Source organism: Aquarana catesbeiana, linkage group LG09, assembly GCF_042186555.1.
Source record: "Aquarana catesbeiana isolate 2022-GZ linkage group LG09, ASM4218655v1, whole genome shotgun sequence".
Taxonomy (NCBI): Eukaryota; Metazoa; Chordata; class Amphibia; order Anura; family Ranidae; genus Aquarana; species Aquarana catesbeiana.
The window spans coordinates 222,502,247-222,519,322 of NC_133332.1; the positions used below are offsets into that span (position 1 = coordinate 222,502,247).

Below are 17,076 nucleotides of genomic sequence, written 5' to 3' on the forward strand. Positions count from 1 at the left end.
AAAGGGGAGTGATTTTTTATACTCACTGTAGAAACCTTGAAAAGTGACAGCAAAAAAGGATTGGAGTAGTCTATCGAGTTGGCCTGTTCTTTTTAGGTTTGTCCCAAGCATGTTTGAAGCGATTTACTGCTGACTGCCTCACTACCTCTACTGGAAGTCTGTTCCAAGGGTAGTTGATTCTTGGAATAAACTTCTAGCAGAGGTAGCGAGACGGTCAACATAAATGGCTTCAAATATGCTTGGGACAAACATAGATCTATACTCCGACAAAAAAGTTAACAAAACAAACAAAAGAATGTATGTACAGAATGCAGGGTTTAGGGGTGTGCTATGTACAGAGTGTAGAGTTCAGGGATGTGCTGTGTGCCGAGTGTGAAACAATAACCCCCCAAGCTTCCTTGCATTTCGCTTTCCTACCTGGCCCAGCTCTAGTACCTTCCATGCAGGCAGATCTGCCTTGCCTTGCATGAAGATTGTTCTCTCCTTCAGATTCTGGAGGAGATCTGTCCTCGCCATGCACCTCTGTGAGCGCATACAGAGACCTGTTTACAAGTGATAGCAGGGGAGTGGGAGGAGAGGGTGAGAGTGGGAGGTGTTGGAATCGATTTCCGGCCACAAAACTGGGTGCAAGGGCCACACAACAAACCTGGTGGGCTGAATTCGGCCCACGGGCCTTGTGTTCGACATATGTGCCCTAGGCAATCGCTTCATGCTCTTAGTAGCAACATGAGTCTTGCAAAGGGACAATTCTTCATACCCACCCACATTGGACACCAAGAGGAGCCTTGGCGACTAATTAACAAAAACGAGCTGTCATTTGGGAGGAAGGGAGGTTCTATGCTTCTTCATAACTGGAAGTACTGTGTATTACTCTTATTCTTGGTGTCCAAATGGAGCAGAGAACCAACATGATGGGAGAGGTATAGATTATGAATTAGAACAGGAAGGTTTCACAGACATTCACAGCTTCCCCCATTCTTGGACAATCACCATCCCACCTTTACACATTCTATGGTGACTGAGCTAGCCTGATGGCTATAAATGCTGGTACTGACATTTATTAAAGCCAAGGAAGCTACTTACAAAAGTGGACTTTTTTTTCCCACATGCAGTGCTTTGAAAAAGTATTCATACCGCTTGAAACTGTATTTTATTGGGATTTTATGTGACAGTCCAACACAAAAGGACACAATTGTGAATGGGAAGGAAAATAAATGGTTTTCAAATTTGTTTACAAATAAGTATCTAAAAAGTGTGGCGTGCATTTGTATTCAGCCCCCTTTACTCTGATACCCCTAACTAAAATCTAGTGGAACTAATTGCCTGCAGAGGTCACCTAATTATTAATTAGTAAACAGAGTCCACCTGTGTGTAATTTAATCTCAGTATAAATACAGCTGTTCTGTGAAGCCTTCAGAGGTTTGTTAGAGACCCTTAGTGAACAAACAACATCATGAAGGCCAAGGAACCACACCAGACATGTCAGGGATAAAGTTGTTGAGAAGTTTAAAGCAGGGTTACATTATAAAAAAAAATATATATTTTAAACTTTGAACATCTCACAGAGCACTGCTCAATCAATCATCTGAAAATGGAAAGAGCATGGCACAACTGCAAACCTACCAAGACATGGCAACCACCTAAACTGACAGGCCGGGCAAGGAGAGCATTAATCAGAGAAGACCCATGGTAACTCTGGAGGAGCTGTAGAGATCCACAGCTCAGGTGGGAGAATCTGTCCACAGGACACCTATTAGTGGTGCACTCAACAAATCTGGCCTTTGTGGAAGAGTGGCAAGAAGAAAGCCATTGTTTAAAGAAAGCCATAGGAAGTCCCGCTTACAGTTTGCGCGAAGCCATGTGGGGGACAAAACAAACATGTGGAAGAAGGTGCTCTGGTCAGATGAGACCAAAATTGAACTTTTTGGCCTAAAAGCAAAATGCTATGTGTGGCGGAAAACTAGTACTGCACATCACCCTGAACACACCAGCCCCACTGTGAAACATGGTGGTGGCAGCATCATGTTGTGAGGATGCTTTTCGTCAGCAGGGAGAGGGAAGCTGGTCAGAGTTGATGGGAAGATGGATGGAGCCAAATACAAGGCAATCTTAGAAAAAAACCTGAGTCTGCAAAAGACTTGAGACTGGGGTGGAGGTTCAGCTTTCAGCAGGACAACAACCCTAAACACAACCAGAGCTACAATTAAATGGTTTTGATGAAAGCATATTCATGTGTTGGAATGGCCTAGTCAAAGGCCAGACCTAAATCGAATTGAAAATCTGTGGCAAGACTTGAAAATTGCTGTTCACAGACTCTCTCCATCCAATCTGACAGAGCTTGAGCCATTTTGCAAAGAAGAATGGGCAAAAATGTCCCTCTCTAGATGTGCAAAGCTGGTACAGACCTACCCAAAAAGATTTGTAGCTGCAGTGAAAGGTGGTTCTACAAAAGTAGTGACTCAGGGGGGCTGAATACAAATGCACACCACACTTTTCACATATTTGTAAAAATCTCAAAACTCATTTATCATTTTCCTTTCACTTTACAAATATGTTCCACTTTGTGTTGTTCTATCACATAAAATTACAAAAAAAATTACCTTTTTGGATGTAACATGACCAAATGTGGAAAATTTCAAGGGGTAGGAATAATTTTTCAAGGCACTGTAACAGAACACATGAACAAGCCTTACATGTTACGAATTACTACAGGCCAAAAATTGTAAGCTCAAAATGCATTGCCAATTTTCCAATCACTAATTTATTTCAGGGTTGAATTAAAGAGGAAATGATTGGGAACATTAAAAGACTTAGAGATGAGGAGAGATGATTCGGCCACCGCACATCTCACCCAGTCTGGAGGTTAGCAAGTAAAAGCAGCCTAAGCTTAATACTTCCAGGTCATGGCCCAACGCGTTTCGCCCGGTCCCTGGGGCTTTGAGAGGAAGTAAAGTCATCTTGTTTAATTGTACCTATAGGTAAGCCTATACTAAGGCTTACACCTGTAGGTACTGTATATATCTCCTAAACTTGCACTGTTTAGGAGTAATTTACTATATACGCAACCGATGACGTCATTGGCGCATGCGCTCTGAAGGAATGGCTGTTTGCGCAGTTTCTACAGAGCCCTGTGCCGTGACCGGTGGCTCCCACGTGCATGCATGGGAGTGACGTCACTGGGGAAGAGGTCAACCATCTCAGCTGTGTACGGGCGCCACTGCAGGGCTTTGTTCTAGGGTATTTCATAATGAACTAGTATGCGATGCATACTAGCTCATTATGCCTTTGTCTTACAGGTTTGGGGTTTTTTTTTTTTTTTTTCCTTGGGTTTACAACCTCTTTAATCATGGTGGTCAGGGTCTCTAGGTGGCAGGGGAATTTACATATATTTATTCTTTATTCATGCCACCAAGAGACCCTCACCTCCATGAGTAACCCTCGGGGCGGGGTAAAACATGTTGAGGAATGGCTTTGATGTATCAAGCTGAGGCTGCTTTTACTTGCCTACCACTTGGATCAAGTGAGGTACATGGCGGCAGGTCATCTCTCCTCATCTCTAGTGTGTTTTAGGTCTGGAAGAACCTCTCCCCAGCCTTCACCCCCACTGGCCAGCGGCATCCAATCTATTGGACATCTAAAGCCTGAGCTGGGGCCCCTCAATCATATATTGAAGGTCACATTAAAAGATTTAGCTTTTATTTTTCAATGTGGTTGTAGCATAATATTTTTTTTCTCACCTTATACTTAATCGCTTATTAGAGAGTGTTCAATAAAAGATCAAATTAATTTTTGATTAAAACTGAGTGCAATTTCAGCTGCATTTTAAAATTGAATGAAATAAGAGCAATCTCATGTCAGCAAAAGTAGCGAGCACCAATACCGCAAAGCCAATTAGAATTCAGCTTTCGGAAGTCTTACCACACCCTGCTGACGAATGTTTTTTTATTCCTCAAGTTTCATTGTACATCATTCATCATGGTTTAGCACTGGCAAATAAGCAATACTACTAGAGGTTTATACTCCTTTTCTGTTGGGATTTTATTGTGATGACACTTGATGGGGACAGAGCCAAAATGCAGCCAACTACCTCATGTAATAAGCTGGTTGTGCGATGACATCACCATAAAGTGTAAGCGGTCACATTTCCTATTATTATCTAAGGTGACATCACCGCCGTATCAAATTCCCAGAGCTTGCAGGCTAAGTGCAGAGTGCCACTTTACAATTCCTGGATGTATTAAGTGGTGACACACACTGCCACAGTCCCCGTGATCTAATTTATCCAAGAAGACTTCATAATTCCTATCCACAATGCTTGTTAAAACCAAAATAATCATTGTGTCTCGTGAATCCAAGCATGGCTCCCAAATCTTTCTTTGTTCAAGGTAATTCAATGTTTTATTTCAGCGTCGCTCATCAGACTAGGTGACGTCATCAAATCTTCACCGGTGGAACAAACGACACACAGCGTGGAAGTTTATGCACAGCAATGTTTTCAATTTTAATTGGAACAAAATTCCTATAAAAATTCATAAAACACAGAGCAAATTAGGTGTGACACAGCAGTTCAGGGCTTTGATTTGTTTAGATTGCATGTCTGCAGAACAGACTAAAAAGTTTTACAAGTATAAAAAAAAAAAAAAATAGAAAAAATGTAAGCTCTTACATAACACTGATTTTCCTTCAAATGTTTGAGCTGCTGTGTAATCACAACCACGATGAGATTGCCATTTTGTTGGTTTCTTAAATTAAACTGAAATTGTAATCTTTTAAAACAAAAGTTAACTTGATGTTTTCTTGTACTTTCCAGTAGATCACATATTGAAATAGAAAAGTAAAAAAGAAAAAAGAAAAAAAAAAAAAAAAAAACAGAAAAATAGCTGGAAAAGTAAAAAAAATGCTAACTTGCCTAATCCTTTCCTCTGACTCAGTGCTGAAAAAATGAAGACAAAAATAAAATAATTGCAAAACTGGCCTCAGATTTTGTTTTTGTATGTGCTACTAGAATATTACAACTGTAGACCGCAATAAAAATCCACTTAAAGTGATATTACTGAAGAAAAAACAGGAAGCATGAAAACACATAAAAAACACAAAAAAAAAAAAAAAAAAAAAATGCATCAACCGCACATGCATAGATGTGAACCTAGCTTAAGCTGCTGCCATGACTCCTGTGGAGCCTCCATTGCATGCCCGGTCTAAAGTTGTGTCTGCCTACACTGTGTGCATCAATAGAAACACACAGCCCCATAGCCTAGTATCGCATCAATAGAAACGCACAGCCCCATAGCCTAGTATGGCAAGGCACTTACCTGCTCCTTCTCCAAGCTCATAGACTCTAGAATACACTGTCCACTGTTAACTGTGAAGACCAAGTGTTCAGGGAAGCAGCACTGAAAGAGCAAGGGGGGGGGGGGGAAGATAGGCATATCCAAAAGGATTCCTTTTGGATACACATTTCTAAGTTTCCATCCTTTCCTTGCTACAATTGGTCTTATAGTACTGGCGTTTTTGTGAACATTATCCTTTATACCTACATTACTCTTCTTGTTCTGTTACCCCAGTACCAAGCAAACGATCATCTGATATACATTTTCTTTATTAGTTGAATAGCAGCCTAAGATGGATGTATTTATTCCTCCCTATACATGAGATCTCCATCCCCGTGATTAAAGTGGTTGTAAACCCTGTTACACCACTTGTACCCACAGGTAAGTCTATAATAACAGTGGTGTAGTGGTTAGCACTCTCGCCTAGCAGTAAGAAGGGTCGCTGGTTCGAATCCCAACCACAAAACTACCTGCCTGGAGTTTGCATGTTCTCCCTGTGCCTGCGTGGGTTTCCTCCGGGTACTTCGGTTTCCTCCCACACTCCAAAGACATGCTGGTAGGTTAATTGGCTTCTGTCTAAACTGGCCCTAGTATATGAATGTGAGTTAGGGAAATTAGAGATTGTAAGCTCCTTGAGGGTAGGGACTGATGTGAATGTACAATGTATATGTAAAGCACTGCGTAAATTGACAGCCCTATACAAGTACCTTAAATAATAAGGCTTACCTGTAGGTACTGTAAATATCTCCTAAACCTGCACGGTTTAGGAGACATTTACCATATACGCTTGCGCCAACGTCATCGCACTGAAGATATGGCTCGATCGTGCCGTTTTTAAAGGGTTTGTGCCATGGACGCATGCGTGGGAGTGACGTCTTTGCAGCTCCAGCCAATCACTGCGCCAGAGCCCGCGAACCCAGAAATAACTCCAGGAGATATGGTGCCGGTCACAGCGGTGTACGGGGACCTCTGCAACAGCTTCGATCTAAGGTAAGTATTCCATAATGAGCTAGTATGCGTTGCATACTAGCTCATTATGCCTTTGTCTTGCAGGTTTTTTTTTTTTTTCTTTAATATGGGTTAACAACCATTTGGGAGGGTGTGGCCATCATACACCTTCTCACAGGGTTTTTCTGTTATGAGCGACTTTTAGGACTTCCTTTCCCTCCATCTTGTAGAAACATGAAAGGCGAGGCTAAAATCAGGGGACACGGCACCCTTTATTTTCACAGGCGCCATAGCAAGGGCATTAGGAAGAGGAGAGGAGGACCAATGCTGGGGCCCATTTACACAGGCTGGGTCCTCCTGGGTGAACTTGAATGCATTTTTTTGTGTTTAGCCAGATTGAATCTTTATTGGAGGTTAAGGGTGAAGACAGCTGTAAGAATAGTAAAGTCCAAGTTTAAAAGAAAAAAAAAAGTTGGTATTCCAGGTATGTGAAGCTCGGGGAATGCGGAGGAGAAGGCGATTGTGATGGATTGTGAATTCCAAGGACCAGTTGGTGTCAGCCAACGTATGGATGGGATGTAATAATCAGCCTTGGGGGTAAGGTATGAGACATTTATATCTAAGAGGTGAGTTATTGGTGTTTATGAAGGAAATATATGGTCAGAAAAAGGTCTGCCTAAATTTATGCAATGAAAGTCCAATAAAATCTAAACATTTCAGAACCTACAACTATTGTTCAATAATTTTTCATGGTTCCTGGCAAAAATACATTTTGAATACATTTTTATCCAGTCTGGTGAGGATTCAAAAAAATAAATAAAAAAGGACTACAAAACACAAATAAATAAAAATAAAAAGGATTTTATGCAGCTGTCGCAGAATTCTACTGCATGTGCATGACTATCGATAAGGAAAGGGAGAGACATGGAGACTGACACCGATATTATAATATTTATTTATTCTTTAAGTATTACTATTCTTCAAATGCTAATTAACTGGGTTGTTACATTTTATTTATTACCCTTTTGCTTCAAAAATGTGCTTCTACCAGCAAATAATGACAACGGACAGTTGTATCACAGGGTGATGTTTGTGAGATCTGGGGAGAAATAATACCCTCTGATGGGTTACCTTTGCCAATAGCGTTCTCTCCTTTCCTTTGTCAGCAACTGTTACCAGGGCAGGAAGAAAGAGGAATCCCTTCCAGAAACATGGACCTCAATTATAATCCGACAGTTCTAATCCAACCCTTCCCCCATTCTTCCTCCCCCAATGACCACCATATTACCAGCAGAGAAAATGAAAACGATATTAAACTAAAAAATGAAATCTCCCCAAAGGAGAACCACACCCCAAATAAAAATAAGGCCATTGTTCTTACGCAATTCTGACCCACGCTATTCAAAATATTCAAAACTAGAATGCTGCCTGGAGTTTTAAAATATACTGCTTCTGTAAAGTATCAGGCTGTAAAAGTTGAGTACAAAGGTAGGCTCTAATTTCTAGACATGGCCGGCCTTACTTGGGCTCCATTCACACCTGAGTGTACTGGAATCATGGGCAGAATTGTGCGATTATGCCCACGATTCCAGAATCACGGCAAAACACAGAACGCATTTGTTTTGCCATTATTTCTTAATCGCACCCTAAATATGGTGCGTTTTTGCTGCGATTGTTGATCGATAAAACACGCTAAAAATCACTGTAAAAACACAAACGTGCCTGGCTCTGTGCCAAAATTTGGTAGATGAGCTTCTTTGGTGTGTTTTTGGAGTGGAGGGAGGCCTATTCAAATGAATGGTGTAGCTCCAAAAACGCGCCACAAAAAAGGTTAAAAGAAACACAGTGCTGCAGTACACAAAAGCCCCAAAAACACTATGGCCCCTTTCACACGATCGGACCGTTCAGGTCCGCCTGTCAGTTTTGACGGCGGACCTGAACGGGCGCTCCATGTTAGCCTATGGAGCAACGGATGTCAGCGGAGACATGTCAGCGGAGACATGTCCGCTGACATCCGACCCAGTCCGATCAGCTAAAAGCAGACGGTTGCCTCTACGTTCGGATCCGTCACTGGCGGATCCGATCGGGTGAGATCTGATGAAAACGGCCATGCTGTCCTTTTTCATCTGATCCCTCCATAGGCAGCAGCGGCGCCTGACAAGCCCCTCCCCTCTCAGTGAGCAGAGAGGGACCTGTCATCCGCCGCCTCAGCGGAGATCAACGGAGAGATCTCCCGCTGAGCTGGCGGACCGAGCTGGACTCCGTGGAAGCGGAGTCTGCCTCGTGTGAAAGGGGCCACACAGAGAGCAGTGGCTTGGCCCCATCCCCTCTCTTTTCACTGACTCACTGGCTGTGATTGACAGCTGTGAGAGCCAATGGCTCTTGCTGCTGTCTCAGCCAAGTTTTAGGCTTCAATCAGACCTAAAGCCCCATACACACTATCAGATTTTCTGCTGATTTTTTTCTTCAGATTTACCAAAACCATGTAGTGCAAGGGCCTGCCTGATTGCATACAAATTGAAACTCCTAAGGTTTGACCTCATATTATATGGTTTTGGTAAATCCGAAGGAAAAAAAAATCAGCAGAAAATCTGATAGTGTGTATGGGGCTTTAGGTCTGATTTGAGCCTAAAACTGGAGCAGACAGAATCTGGTGCAGCTAACTAATCAGCTTCTTTAATTAAAGTGGTTGCAAAGGCTTAAGGTTTTTTTTACCTTCATGTATTCTATGGTAAAAAAAACTTCTGTTTGCAGCACCTAATACTAACCTGAGCCCTATTGCAATCCAGCAATGTTTGCAAGAGCCTCGGCTCTCCAGGGACTCTCTCTTCTCATTGGCTGAGACAGCAGCGAGAGCCATTGGCTCTCACTGCTGTCAATCACAGCCAGTGAGTCAATGAAAAGAGAGGGGATGGGGCCAAGCCACTGCTCTCTGTGTGTGAATGGACATGCAGAGCAGTGGCTCAGGAGTGAGCCTGCTCAGGTGCCCCCACAGCAAGCGGTTTGCTCTGGGGGCACTTGGCAGAAGGGAGGGGCCAGGAGCGCTGGCAGAGAACCGGGACTGCTCTGTGCAAAACCACTGTACAGAGCTGGGAAGTATGACATGTTTGTTATTTAAAAAAAAAAAAAAAACTTGCATTTATCACTTTAAGCTTTGACAATAAAACCTGGAAGCTGATTGGTTTCTATGCAGAGCTGCCCCAGATTTTGCACTCTCCAGTTTTAGTAAATCTCCCCCAGTGATTCAAAAATCCAGCAAAGCAGAAGTATAATCCATTACACCAATCCTGTCATTGTAAAAAGCCTTTACTAATAGACTCCGCTACCCTGTGAGTGATGAAGAATCTCCCCAGCATGGTATACAGAAAGGTCACAGCTCCCGCCATGAAGAGGGTCAGTAGTGCGATGAAGGAAATACGGACATAAAATTTAAGTATGCAAAAGGGAAGAATAATCACATCACAGCCAGGGAGTGCAGTAAATGCATCAGCAATTATCCGCTTTCTCTACAAGCCACGGGCAGAACTCCTGGCCATTCGTATGTCCACCGACTTCCTCATCCATTCTCACACTGACCCAACATTCAACCCAAACCTATTCAGGCTGCAGACAAAGAGGCCCCCACCCCACCCTGCGAGGTCTTCTAATGTTAAAGCAATGCGCTTCCCAGATACATACAAACCAGCAATGTCATCAACATATGAATAATCAAAAAAAAAAAATTATCAAGGCGGCATAAAAGCACAAAGCAGTGAGGCTGTTGCAATGGGTTCCAAAGCTATAGCAAGCAACTGATCTGATGTGAAATGATTTACCACTGGTTGGGTTACCGGACTTTCTATATCGTCATTATTACCCGAAATTGTTGAATAAACTGAGAATAAAAAAATAGATTTTTTTTTTTAATCAAAGGGAAGGGGGAAGGAGAAGAAAAGCAAAATCAAAGTCCAAATAGCCTGCAAGTGCCCCAGAAAGTTACAAAGGTGACTATGGTACAGTAGCATGTAATTTTCTATGTAGGAGAGGAGTGCCAGAATAGGCCCAGTATTGAAGTGGTTAATATATATATATATATATATATATATATATATATATATATAATTATATATAATTTTTTTTTTTTTATATAGAATTGTATTATATTCAACTTTTTAATAACATGAATTTAAATGTTTATGAATTTATTGTCGGACATTATTGGCACCTTTAGCACAAGAGAAGCTCAAGAAAAATGTGTCCCTTTAAATTCTAATGTCTGTCTTCACTTTGGTCCATTGCGCTTCCTTGCTGAAATTGAAAAGGCAGCAAGAACGCATCAATAACGCACCCGTGTTATGTTTTTGATGCGGCTTTTGATTCACGTGAGCTATAAAAAAAAAAACATAAGCACAGTAAAAATCGCTGCAACATCGCGTGCATGCTCGGCACCATCAGCGCCTTTTTTTATCACCAAAATGCAGATAACACAATTTTCAGGCTGATATGCATCATCTGCCAAATTTCAGTGCAATATATAGTGACATTATGAAAGGTGAGGTGATTGATGGATGTTATATTTCACCTCACATGCGTTCATTTTCTGAGATCTAAGGTGGAATTCGGTCCAGGTTTTACCAGCCACCATGGCAGGGTTGGTTCTAAATCAGATTTTGCAGTCCACTTGTGTCCACCACACCACTTACGCCACTTGTGTCCACCACACCACTTGTGTCCACCATACCAGGTGGTATAAATAAAGCAGGACTGGAGCAAAGAGTTGCTCTTGGCCTGGGACTCAGGAAGCCAAATACCCGAGAAAGCTGCTTATGGGAACTCTGCTTTGTAAGAGAAAAGGTTTGCATAATCGTTTTGTGGGTGCCTGGGAGAAGCCTTGCACCCGTGAGTTAGGAACCTGCAAATGTTCAAGGTCCTGTCCTCCCTGCCCCCCTCCTCCTCCTCCTCTCCTTGCAGTGCGGTGAGCTCCCTGTGTCAGGGAGCTGAATTGTCCGGGCGGCCGCAGTAACAATGTCCCGCCTCCTGTGATAGACAGCACACTGAATTAGTGTGACGTGATCACAGAAGGCGGGACATTGTTACTGCAGCCCGGGCAATTCAAATCCAGCTCCATGACAACGGGAGATCGCCGCGCTGATCCGGGGACTATATATATATATATATATATATATATATATATATATATATATATATATATATATATATATATATATATATATATATATATATATAAAAATTCTAATGACTAAACGGCCAAAATATCACGGCTCCAGACATTGCACCTCAGCAATAAAAGCTGACAACAAATGCCTATTTTTGTTTTTCCTTTACACATGCAAGCTAAGAAAAACCTTTACTGCCTTTTTAAAAGCAGCAAATGTTCTTTTATGGGAGAGTGACAGGCGCATTTCTGCTGTTCCCAGACTTCAATAGTCGGAGATTTCCACTACGATGGGACAGAGCTTGTCAATCTGGCATCACTCCTCCTGACAGGGCCCTGAAAATGAGCCATTTTTAGAGGCATCACTTCAGGCCTGAGGGGTGAAAGGCATGGGGTTATGGCTAAATGACAAGCGACTGTCATCGACAGGCACATAACTCACATGGCTGACAGTGTTAAGGGAAAGAAAGACTCTAGGCCAAGTTTAAAGGTAAAAAAATAAGGCGGTAAAGCTTGCAATTATAGGAGATTGTACCTCCTAGTTTAGAATATTAAATCAAGAGTCCCACATTGCAAATGCAACAGCCAACCACACAATATTTAAAGCATACAGGTCTCTAAAGGTTGTGAGGCCAAGTAAAAGAATATACACAAAGCTGTGTGACCTGGGGACCAGCCCTTGACTCATGTCATGAACTAAATACTGTATAGTCAGGAGTTGAGTGGTACCCAAGGTAAAAAAAAAATGAGACAAAGATCAATTCAGAACTTCTTCCACCTTTAGGCTTCATTTTCACAAGGCAGATCCGCTGCCATGGAGTTCGCCTCTGTCTGCCAGCTCAGCAGGAGATCTCTCCGTTGATCTCCGCTGAGCCGGTGGAAGACAGGGACCTCTCTGAGCGGGGAGGGGCTTGGCGAGTGCCGCTGGTTGCTATGGAGAGATCGGACGAAAAAAGGACAGCATGTCCGTTCTCATCAGATCCGCCAGGGACGGATGCGAACGTAGGGCCATCCGTCTGATTTTAGCGGATCGGACCGGGTCGGATATCAGCGGACATGTCACCGCTGACATCCGTCACTCCATAGACTAGCATGGAGCGCCCGTTCAGGTCCGCCAACAAAACTGACAGGCGGACCTGAACGGTCCGATCGTGTGAAAGGGGCCTTAATGTGACCTATAAACTGTACAACTTAATTGAAAAACAAACTGAAATCTTTTTTTTTGGGGGGGGGGGGTCCTTTCACACGGGGCTTTAAAATTAAATTGAAAAGGGGTATGGCGCTCCCTATGGGGTTGAATGGGTTAATGTATGGGGGGGGGTTTGAGTTGTTATATCCCCAGGTGATTTCCCCTAGTATGATCCTAGTGGAGGTACCTAATACCAGCAGGAAAAATTAGTTACCAGAAATATATAATATATATATATATATATATATATATATATATATATATATATATATATATATATATATATATATATATATATATATATATATATATATATATATATCAGCAGAAATAAATAATTATTTAGACAGGGAGCTGTCTTCAATGGTAGTTCGACCAAACCCTATAAGTAAGGGATGTGTTGTGTGCTGAGACCCCTACAGCTGTGATAGGTCTGCACCATATACCACCTGTTTTTACTCATTTGCTTACTCAGCGGGGATCGTTCTGTGGATCCCCGCTGAGCCGGCGGATGACAAGTCCGTCTCTGCTCACTGTGCAGACACGGACCTGTCAGATCTCCGCTTTCCTCGATGGGGGATCGGATGAAAACGAGCCGCTTGTCTGTTTTCTTCTGATCTGATCCGCCAGACGGATGGAAAATAAGGTTTCCATCCGTCTGGATTTAGCGGATTGAAGCAAATCGAATGTCAGCGGACATGTCACCGCTGACATCCGTCGCTCCATAGAGGTGTATGGTGCGTCCGTTCAGGTCCGTCTAAAAAAAACTGAAAGGTGGACCTGAATAGGTTTTTATAGGTCACATTAAAAAAGGTGGAAAAAGTTCTGAAATGATAGAGATTATATAGGAAGCCTGTAATGCATTGTGCTTGACGCCCTGGAGGAGGTGCGAAACGCGTCATCGTACTTCCGGTTCGTGCTAACCAGTGAAGCAAAATTCCGTCTCCGTGAAACGAACGCCATTCAGCAGCAAACTCGGATGTTTTCTTACCAATGCCTGTTTTTTGCCAAATATCATGCAAGTTGTGCATTGAATGCGCTTGATAACTGATGCCAAATGTTATTTCACTACGAGTTCTCTCTGTTTCTCCATCTATGAATTGTGGTATATCCTTCCTGTCATAAAACATCTTCCTGCAAGATTTGGCTGAGGAACCATCCAGCATATCCCCAGATCATTTGATCGATGCTTATTTGATCCCAGACTGCGAAGCTGAGATCCAATACCTCCGGTGAGTGGGGACTCCAAAGAGGGAGCCACTTCACCGATTCAAAGTTTTGGAGCACCGCTGCACTTTCCACTGAAGCGCTTGAGCATTTTTGGATTTTGTATATACCGTATTTTTTGACGTATAACACGTACTTTTTTCCCCTTAAAATCAGGTAAAAAATCGTATTTGTTTTTTTCTTAATATTGATGCAATAGGCACTGTTTATTAGGATGTACATCGGTTGTTATAGACTGCTGGCGCTGTTTATATTTTATTGTAATGCATTTCACTCGTGATTAGCAGATTGCAGGTGCAATGCCAGGATCCTTCAGACTGTCAGCAGAGCTAGACAGCTAAATACACAAATGCAACATATGCAATCCATCCAATTTCCCTAAGGGAAACTGCCCCTAGCCTGCTGATTTGACACCGAAAGAGCAGTGGCACGTTGAAGAAGGCATCCTTGGGCTCTTCTTCCCTGTACACAACACTTGAGCCCCATCTGGCACACAGTGTTGAACACCTCCCTTGAGGGGCTCCTGGCTCCTCCCCGTATCGAGTGACCAGTTGGAAAAGCGCTGTGCTTCAGGGGACCTGTGCGGACGTGCTCCCGTGTCCTGCTGCTGCGTCCATAGACACAGACAGCAGAACTCGGCGGCGCCCACGTCATTGGATTTGATTGACAGCAGCGGGAGCCAATGGCTGTGCTGCCATCAATCTATCCAATCAAGATACACCGGCCAGAAGGTTTGCACATCTCCGGCATGGGAACAAACAGGCACGGGTGAGTAAAACGGGGGGGGGGGGGGGCTGGTGCACTACAATAGGTTTTTCACCTCAATGCATAGAACGCATTGAGGTGAAAAACCAGGAGGGTTTACAACCTCTTTAAGAAGGTGTGCCTATCAACAACTCATTATGTGTATAAAAAATACCTGGCCACAGAATCTCTTTCTTCAATTCACTAGCTCACCATCATAGGCAAGACCAAATAGTTGTCAAAAAGGACATCAGGGACAAGATTGTAGACCTGCACAAGGCTGGAATGGGCTACAAGACCATCAGCAAGAAGCTTGGTAAGGCTGGAATGGGCTTAGTGAGCAAGAAGCTTGGTAAGCAGGAGACAATTGTTGGAGCAATTATTCACAAATGAAAAATACAAAAATGTAAATCGCCCTCGGTATTGAGCTCCATGCACGATTTCACCTCATGGGGTAAGGATGATCATGAGAAAAGAGAGATCAGCCCAGAACCACACGGGAGGAGCTTGTGAATGATCTCAAGGCAGTTGGGACCACAGTCACCAAACAAACCATTGGTAACAATACACCACCATAGATTGGAATCCTGCAGTGCCTGAAAGGTCCCCCTTCTCAAGAAGGCACATGTACAGGCCCCTCTGAAGTTTGCCCAAGGAACATTTTAATGATTCAGAGAACAATTGGGAGAAAGTGCTGTGGTCAAGGGAGAAAATTGAGTTCTTTGACATTAACTCGACTCTCGATGTTTGGAGGCAGAGAATTGCTGTCTATGACCCCAAGAACACCATCCCTACAGTCAAGCTCGGAGGTGAAAACATTATGCTTTGGGGTGGTTTCTCTACTAAAGGTACAGGCCAATGGACAGGGACATGTATTGTAAGATCTTAGATGAGAACTTTTTTCCTCAGCCAGAAAACTGAAGATGGGTCTTCCAGAATGACAATGACCAAAAACATACTGACCAAGGCAACAAAGGCGTGGCTCAAGAAGAAGCACATTAAAGGTCATGGAGTGGCCTAGCCACTCTCCAGACCATAATCTTATAGAAAATGTATGGAGGGAGCCGATACCTTGAGCTGCCAAAATGACAGCCAAGAAACCTTAAGGATTTAGAGAAGATCTGTAAAGAGTGGACCAAAATCCATCCTGAGACGTGTGCAAACCTGGTAACCAACTACAAAAAATGTCTTCTGTGTTTGCCAACAAGGGTTTCTCCACCAAGTCACATTTTGCTTGGGGATCAAATACTCATTTTTCGCACTGAACTGCAAACTCAATTTATAACATTTTTATCATATGTTTTTTGGGGGTTTTTTTTGGTGGATATTCTGTTTCTATCATTCAAAACTTATGATAAAAGTTATAGACCCTTCATTTCTTTGTAAAGTGGGCAAACTTACGAAATCTGCAGGGGATCAAATAATTATTTTCCCCATTTCATGACAAATCCAATTTAAGCTTAATATAGATGGTGTAGCCTTTCAGCCAATTAGCTGCAGAGCAAGGCAGAGCTAGAAAGCAGGTAAAGACACAAAAAAAAACAAAAAAAAAAACACTACTATCAAGCAAAAAAAACACCACTAACCCCACAACTTTATGGAGGATTTTAGTTGCCAGCAGTGGAAGCTTTTATTCTCCATGGGTCTTGGGCTGGCCTGAGTGGCTCCCGAAATTCCAACATTCATATGGCCAACCCTTAACTAGCACATGCAGTGACTCGTAGCTTGACAGCTTGTTGATGTCCGATGTAAGGTGAGCGCTGGCTAATTTTGTGGTGAATGGGAAGTCAGCCGCAGTTTGCCAAGGAATAACAGCAACATGCAACTGAGTGGAAGCAGGATGCCTTCTTTCAGAAGTCTAATAGAACGAGGAGATCTATAGTCAAGGAAGGGACAGAAGGTAGATCACAATTTCAGAGCAGTAATAAATGTAGAAAATTCAAGGTGGGCCATTAATGCACAAAAGGAAAAAGTGGCACGTTTGGGGGAAGGGGCTATCTGGGGCCCACACAGGCACCACAACCAGTGTGGGGGGTCTGCAAAGCCGGCGGCATTCAGGGGGATTCGATGAGGAGGAATGGCGTACTGTGGTCTTCACATACACGGCAGCAGCCTGCTATTTGGATAACCCCCCTCACAGCTTTCCTGCCAATTAGAGGGAGAAATTGTGCAGCTGAGGATTGAGACTGTGTTGTCATGGTGACTACGAGGAGTGCAGAAGAGTGATGACATCACGGTGCTATTATGGGATGGAGGTGAGGGTCTTCGTAATGGAGAAAGGACCTGCCCCCCCCCCCGTATAAGTAACGGACAGGCATATACACCTGTATAGTGAGCCCAACATAAGTATAATAAACATGTACAAGACAAACCGTATCTAAAGATCATCAGTGAAAGGAAGACACTGTGCTGTGGAATACACACCACAGACCGAAATAATAACATGACAGATGCAGCAACATATTCATGCAGCTGGATACATA

At 43.0% G+C, this 17,076-nt stretch overlaps 1 protein-coding gene across 3 annotated transcripts in view; it reads right to left on the reverse strand.

The window, feature by feature from the left end:
- The window catches only part of PLXNA3 (plexin A3), a 233,310-nt gene that overhangs the window by 181,188 nt on the left and 35,046 nt on the right, over positions 1-17,076 (reverse strand). The window lies entirely within an intron of this gene.